Source organism: Marmota flaviventris, chromosome X, assembly GCF_047511675.1.
Source record: "Marmota flaviventris isolate mMarFla1 chromosome X, mMarFla1.hap1, whole genome shotgun sequence".
Taxonomy (NCBI): domain Eukaryota; kingdom Metazoa; phylum Chordata; class Mammalia; order Rodentia; family Sciuridae; genus Marmota; species Marmota flaviventris.
Window position 1 is genome coordinate 133,037,848 of NC_092518.1, and position 10,670 is coordinate 133,048,517.

The window sequence follows — 10,670 nt, forward strand, 5'->3', positions numbered from 1 at the left end:
CCCTCTCCTAATATGATCCCCACAACCTGATGACTCCCTCCTGTGCATCCCACACTGAAAATGAGGAGTCCCTTTCCCCCTTACAGCAGAGCTCCTCCCACTCCCAAGGTCACCTGCACCTCTGCAGACAGAGCTGAGCCCTGTGGCTGGAAGCCCCACCTCCCCTCTCCATAGGTGTAGAATTGGGATCCCCTCTTGCAAAGATTTGCTCTCTTCCAGTGTGCCTGTGGTCACTCTGAGGTCCCTCAGAGCAAAGCCCCTAGCTGCCTGCTCAGTTTCTCTGACTCTGCAAGTATTTCAGTAGCCTGCAGGGAAATGCCTCTTTCAGGATGCAAGCCAACTCTGAAGTCTATCTCAAAGCCCTGGAAAACGGCGTTTAAGAATATGCCTCCTCTGCACACTGCTGGGGTGCCCAATCTAGGGGTTTTGGGGGTGCTAAGTCCACGTGAGCATTTTCAAGAAGCTCCAGGGAAAACATCTTAGCATCTCTGTGCAGGTCACATGGCTTGACCGAAAGATGTGTCAGTGTTGTCCTGAGGACAGGACCTGTGCGGTAAGGGCTAGATGTGGCAAGGCCTGGACCCTCCAGCAACTATAAGTACACTCATTGGCCCTTTACTAACAAAATTGCCTCCATCAGTTATTGTGGGGTGAAGGCAGGAATGCACCAGACATTGGTGGGCAGGAGACCAAAATATAGGGTTCCCAGTGCCATTCTGAACTCATAATATGACCCTTCTATTCTGGGAATTTCCATAGCAGACACAGATTGGCTATTTCTTATCACAGCTCTTCACACTGTAAATCCAGCCTCCAAGCACTTAAGCAGCCATTGCATAGGAGAGGGTATGGGCTTTTAGTCAGGTAAAGTTGAGTCATCTAACAGCTAGATGACTTACACATGTCACAGAACATCTTTGCCCCACCCCATCTATAAATGGGCAACAGAAACCCTTTCCTTTTTGTATATTGCTGAATTTGATTAGCTAATTGTTGAAATTCTTGCCAGTGTTCATGAGGGCTATGTTTCTAGAATTTTTAATATATAATATTTTATCAGGATTTAGTACTAGATTTGTCCTGGCCTCATAATGTGAGTTGGAAATCCATCCCTGCTCCTCTTTTTTTCTGAGTGTTATGTAAGATTGGTAATTTCTGTTCCTTAAATATTTGTCAGAGTTCACCCATGAAATTATCTGGGCCTGGATTTTGTTTATTTTGCTTTTAGGAAATTTTTTGGATAGGAAATTAAATTCATTTATAATATATAGGGCTATTTGTATTTTTTCAATCCATTTTAAGTTTTGGTAAATTACTTCCAAGATATGTGACAATTTTGTCGGGCATGTCAAAATTATTGGTGTAAACATGCTCATTATATGCTTTAATTATTCCTCTAATTGTCTGTAATGATATCACTCTTTCATTTCTGATACTGATGCTTAGTGAATTGTCTGTTTCTTGATTAACCTTAGGGTTTACAAATTGTGCTACTCTTTTAAGATATATTATTCATTCAATTTCTCCTGAATTTGTTTTCTGTTTCATTGATTTCTGCAGTTATGTCTACTGTCTCCTCCCTTCCATTTACTTTGGATTTACCTTGCTATTATTCTGATACCTTCTTTAGATGTAACATTACTGTATTGTTTTTATATGTTTCTTGCTTTCTAATGTAAACATTAAACAATGAATTTTCCTCTAATCACTTTTCTAACACTATCCCCCTGATTTTAATAAGTTTTATTATATCGTTTTGTCTAAAATATTTTCTAAGTTTCTTTATTATTTCTGCTTTGACCCATGGGTTTTGGGGAGTGTCATGTGGAATTTCCAAATATTTGGATATATATTATAATTTGTTTCTAATGAAATTCCACTGTGTATTCAGAGAACTTATTATGACGGATTTCTGTCCTTCTAAATTTATGGAGACTTGTTTTATGTTCTACATTTGATCTATGTAGGCTAATGTATACTGTGATGTTATAAAGCATCTGTGTTCTGCAGTCATTGAGTAGTCTATAAATATCGATGAGGTAAAGATGATTGATGACATCATACAGATATCCTATATATTTACTGATTTCTTCTCTAGTTGTATCAGTCGCTGAGGCAGGAGTACTAAAACCTCCTACTATAATTGTGGAAATGTCTGTTTCTCCATTTATTCTGTCAATTTTTGCTTCATATCTTTCAAAGCTCTATTATTGGGTGGAAACACATCTATAAATTTTATGTTTTCCTGATTAATTGACCCTTCAATCACATTTGATCACAGGTAATACTCGTTACCTTTATCTCTCCTTCTTATTAACAAAACCATTATCCTGTTGTGTGTGTGTATGTGTGTGTGTGTGTGTGTGTGTGTGTGTGTGTATGTTATGTTGGGGATTGAGCCCAGGACCTTGTGCCTGCTAAGCAAATGTTCTACCACGAAGCTGAACCCCCTGCTCCCCACTTTCATATATTTTCATTTGCACAGCTTATCATGCATCTTTTACTAATCATCCCACTGTTCAGTGAATTTATACTGAATATACCTTTCTAACTTTAGGAAATGCAATCCTCCAGCACCTCTCTCTCTTTTTTTTAAGTTGTTGATGGACCTTTATTTATTTACTTACTTATTTATATGTAGTGCTAAGAATCAAACCCAGTGCCTCACACATGCTAGGCAAGTGCTCTACCACTGAGCTACAGCCCCAGCTCCCTGAATATACCTTTTTAATGCTGTTTTTGTGGTTTCATTTAAGAACAAAAAAATATGTACATGAACTGTCTATTCATTTTCTTCACTGTGCAGCCTGGCATTAGGATTGTTGACTCTGGTGACCAATTGAGCTGTTCTTTCCATGATGGCTTTGCAATCTCAGCACAGTAAGATTTGTTGCACATGAGCAACACTTCTACCTCCTTGACATTGTGGATGAAGAACTTTTGGAAGCCAATGGACAGCATGTGCTTTCTTTTCTGGTTGCTCCACATAACCTATGTTGGGCATAAAGATCTGGCCCTTGACAATCCCCCAAAACCAAATACTGAATGTTTTCTCTGATATAAGCAGACTGATTCATAGTGGGGTTGGGAGAGGAAGCATGGGGAGGTGTAGATGTACGCTAGACAGGGCAGAGGGGCGGGAGGGGGAGGGAGGGAGCACAGGGTTAAAAAAGACAGTGGAATGAGATAGACATTATTACCCTAAGTACATTCATACCAAAAATGGTATGAATATACTTTATATACAATCAGAGATATGAAAAATTTTGCTCTATATGTGTAATATGAATTGTAATGCATTCTACTGTCATATATAACGAATTAGAATAAAACATAAATTTAAATTTAAAAAAAAAATCTGGCCCTTGAATCTTCTCTGTACCCAGTTGTCAATACATCTGGGTTTCCGCCATTTATGCTTAATTTTGACATATTAGTCTGACTGGTGCCTGATGAACTTCTTGGTCCTCCTTTTGACAATTTTAGGCTTCAAAAAGGTCTGAGGGCAGCCATCCTGCTGAATACAGATTGTGGCCATCTCCATAGGCAGCACCAAAGAAGAGAGTCTGAATATATTTTTTATAAGGTAGAATTTAGGTCTATCCTTTTACTGTCTATTCTTTTTTTGTTCCAAGTTTATAATTCCCTGATTGTGCTAACAAAATATTTTTTAAAATTCAATTTGAATTCATCTGTTTTCTTTTTGCTTATGACACTGCATCATTTTTAGTGGTCATTCTAGAGATTACAATATATATCTTTAACTTTTCACTGTCTACTTAATATATACATGAATGTAAGAAAAGTCATATTATTATCAATAAATTAAGTACAAATATCTATTATTTAATATTTATGTGAAAGTTTACTGTTAATAGTATCCTACATTTCAAGGTAAAAATTAAGGCTTTCCTCTAAAAAAGAAGAATCATTTTTTCTTTCTTTTTCTCTTTTTTAGGGAACTGTTGTTTTTCTTCACATTGAAATACTTCCTTCAGCATTTCTTTTAGTGCAGGTTTATTGATGAAATTTTTTAGCTTTTGGGGCTTTCAAAGTATACTTATTTGGGGGCTGGGTTGTGGCTCAGTAGTAGAGTGCTTCCCTGGAATATGTGAGGTACTGGGTTCCATCCTCAGCACCACATAAAAATAAATATCCTCACCAACATTTATTGTTGCTTGTATTCTTTATTGTTGCCATTCTGACTGGAGTGAGAAGAAATCTCAGTGTAGTTTTAATTTGCATTTCTGTAATTGGGAGAGATGTTGAACATTTTTTCATATGTCTATTGACTATTTGTATTTCTTCTGTGAAGTGCCTGTTCAATTAATTCCTTTGCCCGTTTGTTGATTGGGTTATTTGGGGGTTTTGATATTAATTTTTTTTAGTTCTTTATATATCCTGAAGATTAATGCTCTATTTGAGGTACACATGGCAAAGATTTTCTTCCATCCTGTAGGCTCTCTCTTCACATTCTTAATTGTTTCCTTTGCTGTGAAGAAGCTTTTTAGTTTGATTCCATCTCATTTATTGATTCTTGATTTGATTTCTTGTGCTTTAGGAGTCTTGTTGAGGAATTCAGTTCCTAAGCTGACATGATGGAGAGTTGGGCCTGCTTATTCTTCTAGTAGACACAGAGTATCTGGTCTAATGCCTAGGTCCTTGATGAACAATACACTCTTGAACAACAAATCAATCAGAATAAATCAAGGGAGAAATTTCAAATTTCTTAGAATTAAATGTACGAATATATCACAATGAATCCCAGAATTTTGTATTATTATAATGCACTAATAAAAAAACAGCATATATATGTATACACACACACACACACACACACATACACAAATAATGTGTGTGATAAGGCCATACCATAATGATTTGTAAATAGCATCAGAATGTATCCCTCTCTCCCTTGGGTTTTCAGAACATTCTGTTTGTTTCACTCTTGTAAGATTTTTCTTCATTTCCCATGCTATGTGAGCCTTTTAGGGGCAAGTGGCATGAACTATTCATTATATTGAACACAATGGATACTGCATAATTATTTGTAATGACAATAAATAAAACTAAATATATTACAGAGAATAAAAAAATGCCATTTTTCTGGTTTATATATTATGACATAGGTAGAAGAAGAGCTGTGGGAGAGAGATACACACATGAAAAAAAAACAAAACACAACCTGTCAGTATTAACCTGCTGATATAATTATGAATAATATGAGAATATTTTGTACATTTTATGATAACAAATTTGACAAATTAAATGCTAAAATTCCTCAAAAAATATAATTAGCATAGCTCATTGAAAAAGAAAAAAAACTATCTGAATAGCCATATATGTGTGTGCATTTGCTATATAAAAATATATTATATATATGTTATATATAATACATATAATTAAGACTATGGTTTAAAATCTTCCCTTAAGAAAACTTCAGGCTCAAATGCCTTCACTGAAGAATTCTGCAAACTATCAAAGCAAGAAATCACACAAACTCTACCAGGAAAGTAAGGAGAAATAAATTCTCCCAACTCAATGAGACCAGCATTACCTTGATATCAAAATCATACAAAAACATTACATATAAAGAAAATTATAGGGGCTGGGGTTTTGGCTCAGTGGTAGAGTACTTGCCTGGCATGTGTGAGGCCCTGGGTTTGATCCTCAGCACCACATAAAAATAATTAATTAATTAATTAAATGTCCACTAACAACTAAAACAAAAGAAAAAAAAAAACTACAGACCAATATACTTTGTAAGCATGCATGCAAAAATTTCTATTTTTAGCAAATTGAGTGTAAAGAGGTATTAAAGTAAAGCCAGGTTGGGTGTGATGGCGAACACCTGTAATCCCAGAAGCTCAGGAGGCTGAGGCAGGAAGATCATAAATTCAAAAACAGCCTTTGCTACTTAGTGAGACCTGAGAAATTTAGCAAGACCCTTTCTCTAAATATAAAATGAAAAGGGCTGGGGATATGGCTCAATAGTTAAGCAGCCCTGGTACCAAAAAAAAAAAAAAAAATCAGGTATGCTGGCACATGCCTGTAATCCCAGCAACTCAGGAGGCTGAGACAGGCCAGCCTCGCCAATTTACTGAGGCCCAAAGCAACTAAACAAAAATCTGTCTCAAAAAATAAAATGGGCTGGGGATGTGGATCAGTGGTGAATTGCTCCTGGGTTAAAACCCCAGTACCAAAATAATAATAGTAATAATAACACATGGCAAATAGAGCCTATCATGAGAATATAATTTTGGTTTAAGCATTTGAAAATTATTCTATGTATTCAGGAGGCTGAGGTAGGAGGATCACAAGTTTGAGGCCAGCCTGGACAATGTAGTAAGACTCTGTCTCAAAATGAAAATTAAATAAAAGGGCTGGAGATGTTGCTTAGTGGTAGAGTGCTTGCCTAGCATGTGCAAGCCCCAGGGTTCAATCCACAGTACTGCAAAGTATTCAATGTAATTCAGCATATTAGCAAATTTAAAAAAAGAAAAACTGTATGATGTATTCACTGGATATGGAGTAAGCATTTGACAAAATACAACATCCATTCCTAGTTAAACTAACCAAAAAAAAAAAAAACACAGAAAAAAGATGGCAACTTCTTTATTGTGATAATGTATATCTATTACAAACCTACAAGTAACTTCATACATAAGAGTGAAACCTGAGTGTTTTCCTCCTAAAATCAGGAACAAGTAAAAGGTGTCCATTTTTACACCTTCTATTCAACATTCTACTGGAAGTGATAGCCAGGAAAATTAAGCAAGGATCAGAAATAAATAGTATGCAGACAGACTGGGAAGAAAGAAATAACTGCTTTATTCACAAGTGACATCATTATTGATGTAGAAAATTCAGTAAAGGAATCTACAGGACATCTAGTTTAGCAGGTTTCAGGATATTGTATAGTATCAATTATATTTATACGTATTAGCAATGAGTGATTTAAAATTAAAATTGTAAAAAAATACAAATTTCATAGCATCAAAATGTGGAATACTTAGGAATAAATGTGACAAAGATATGAAACAACTATGCCCTGAAAACTACAAAACATTGCTGAAAGAAAATGAAGACCAAAATAAATGGATAGCGAAAGTGAGATCTTATCTGTGTGTCAAAAGACTCAGTATTGGTGAGATGTTGATTTTCCCAAATTAATCTGTATATTCAATTCAATCCTATCAAAAGTCTCAAAATTCTTTTTCTAGAAACTAACAAGTGATTCTAAAATTCACATGGTTATGCAAATAACCTAGACTAGTCAACACAACACTGAAAACGACAAAGTTGGAGAACTTATACTGTCTGATTTCAAAGACTATTATAAAATCACACTTATTGAAACAGTATGGTATTGGTGTAAAAATAGAAAAATACATCAGTGGAACTGCATACAGTTCCAAAATAAATCCACACATTTATGGACAACTGGTCTTCGACAAAGTTGCAAAGTGATGCATGCAAAGGAGAAAGACAGCCTTTTCAACAAATGGTGCTGGAATAATGAGATATGCACACACTCAAAAACAAACTTTGATCTCTACCTTGTACCATATACAAAAACTGACTCAAGATGGATCAAACTTAAATATACAACCTAAAACTGTAAAGCTTCTGAAAGCAAAAAACATCTTTGTGACCTTAGGTTAGACAAAGATTTTGTACATGACACCAAAAGCATAATCCATAAAGACAAAATTAATAAATTTAACTTTATCAAAATTTAGAATTTCTGTTCTTCAAAAACTACTGCTAAAAAATGAAAATGCAAGACTCAGAAAGAAGGCACCATTTTCCAAGCAGAGGGCAGGCTTCACCAGACATCAAATCTGCTGTGCCCTTGACCTTAGACTTCCCAGCCTCCAAAATTGTGAGAAATAAATTTCTGTTCTTTGTAAATCATCCAATGACTCACTCTGTTTGGGCTGCTACCACAAAATACCAGAGATTAGGTAATTTACAAAAAAAACCCCTGATTTATTTTCTCAGAGTTCTGGAGCCTGGAATGTCCAAGATTAGGCACCTGCCTTTGGTGTCTCATAAATAACTTCTTACTGATCCTCCTGAATTTTGGAGGGAACATATTGAAATGGAAGCACTTCCTCAGTTTCAGGCATTTAGGTACAGCAACACAAGTGGAGTAAGCAAATTTTGTTGAGTGAAAAGAACCAAAAGAACACTTATTCTATACAAGTGTAGAAAACACAAACTATCCTATAGTGACGGGAAGCAGATCAGTAGTTGCCAGAGATGGAGGAGGAGGGGAAAGATTACCAGTAGCTAAAGAAACTTTGAGGGATAGATACATTTATTGCCTTGATTGTGATGATAATTTCATAGTTTTGGGGGGTGGCTTATCCAATTAAATAGTTTAAATATGCACAAATTACTATATACCAAATAAACCTTCATAGATCTGGTTTTGAAAAAAGAAAATACCTACAAAAAAAGATAACCATATAACACTGGGCAGATGAACTGAACACCTACTTTACAAAAGGAGTTACAGAAATGGCCAGTTAGAATATAAAAATATACTCAATATGATTAGTCATCAGGGAAATGATAATTGAAACAGCAGTGAGATGCCACTCCACACACTTGAGTGGATAAAAATAAAAGCTGGCAACTCCAATGTTGCTGAGAATGGGAAAGGAAAGGAACTGTCATGTCTTTCTGGTGAGAATGTAAATTGCACACTAGTTTGAAAAACATTCTGGAAGTTTCTAATGAAACAACTATCCTATGACATGACAATTCCCCTCCCAGGTATTTACCCAAGAAAAATGAAACCATATATTCATCTAGTGGCTTTTTTTTAACAGCCCAAACTGGAAACAGTCCAGATCATAAACAGGTGAATGAATAAACCAAGTCTGATATACTATATGATGGAAAATTACTCAGCAATAAAAATAAAGGAGCACAAACAGATTCAATAAATCTCAAAAACATAGCAAATGAAAGTATTCAGGCACAAAATAGTTATATATATAAATATATATATATATATATATATATATATATATATATATATATATATATATATATATATAAATCCCATTCATATGGCATAGTAATTGCTTGAGAAGGCAAAAGTAATCCATAGTGGGAAAGATTAGAACAGTAGTTGTCTCTGTGGGATTGTGGTGGGGATTGACAAGAGAAGGGCACAAGGGCGATTTGGGGGTTGATAATGCACTGCATCTTGACAGGGGTTTTGAGTATGCATTTGTCAAAACTCACCATACAGGGCACTTAAAATTTATTCAGAAACTGAATGTAACTTTTACATCCTAAAAAATAAATAGAACAGTAAACAAACATTGATCTGTAGTTAATACTATACATGCTAATGGGTTTAGAGGTGCAGTGTACTGTGTTTGCAACTTGATTTGAAATGCATTAGTAAAATGAGCACAGCCATACAATCAAGCAAATACAACATAATGCTATTTGTAGAATATTACTGATTGGTACATGGGTACAATTTTTTCAGTTGTTCTGTAAATTGCAAAGCTCTCACAATAAAATGTGGAAAGGAAATAAGAAAATATTATCATCTAGTGGATAAAATTGTTATAAGAATATTTAGGAAGTAGGTCATAATAATTATTGCTAATAATGTATTGAATGCTTATTGATAAAAAATGAAGAAAAAAGTTAGAATTAATTCCTTATAGGGCTTGACCTCTCCAGCACCTCTCTTTTTTCCATTGGTTCACTGAACTCCTGCTGTGTTTTTCTTTTTGGTCCTAAATATGCCAAAGTTGTTCCTGTCACAAGGCATTTGCACTTGCTGTTCCTTTACCCTGAGGATGGTCTAGCCCCTTCCCCACACACATACACCTGTCACTCTGATATATCACCCTGATTGATGGTCTGCAAAGTTTTCTCATCACTTCTCAAATGTTTTTGTTGCTCCTTGTTTATTCCTGGCTTCTTCAAGAAAGCGGTAACCTGTGTCTCCAGGGCTTAGCATGGGGCCAGACAATAATGTCATTGTAGAATTCTGTGGACTGGTAAAAAAAAAAAAATCATCTGGAACTGGCTGTCTTCTGCTTGTAGGTCCCTTGACTTGATTCAAGGACCCTTTGTTTTTTGTTTTTTTTCCTTCATAGTATGAGCCTAGGGTGCTAAATGTGTGCCCCCCTTAGAACAGGGATGAGGGCTATCTGGTTTTGCTCATGGCAGTATTCTTAATGTCTGATACAGCAGAGGCTCACAACCTGACTTTATGAATCTTTGAACTCGACAGTGAGGTTTGCCTTTCCTTCACTTCGTTTGGTCTTTGACACTTTACCAGGCCCATTACCACCCTGAAGACTCCCAGGAGGGAGCGGTCCTTTCCATTCCTTCATTCTCTCCTTTGTCTGCTGGTCGATTTGTTTGTTCGTTCGTTCATTCACTCATTCGTGCGTCCATTCCACTCCTCCGTCCTCCACACCTAGACATCCAGTCCACGCGCGCGCTGCTACTCCCTGATCTCGCGGCCCCACCTCCCTGCCTCGCTCCACCTCTGCCCCACCCTCCTCCTCCCCGCCCCCTTTCCAGGCCAATCGGAGCTGACAGGCTGGGCGGGGCAAGGACTGGGGAGGGACCTCGCTACCCCAGTACCCCCGGCTGCGCCCCCGGCTCCGGAAACGCACCGCGGG

The 10,670-nt window shown here is 36.5% G+C and overlaps 1 pseudogene; it reads right to left on the bottom strand.

The window, feature by feature from the left end:
• Window positions 1-2,782: 2,782 nt before the first annotated feature.
• Window positions 2,783-3,513, bottom strand: LOC114080122 (large ribosomal subunit protein eL32-like; annotated as a pseudogene).
• Window positions 3,514-10,670: the final 7,157 nt, after the last annotated feature.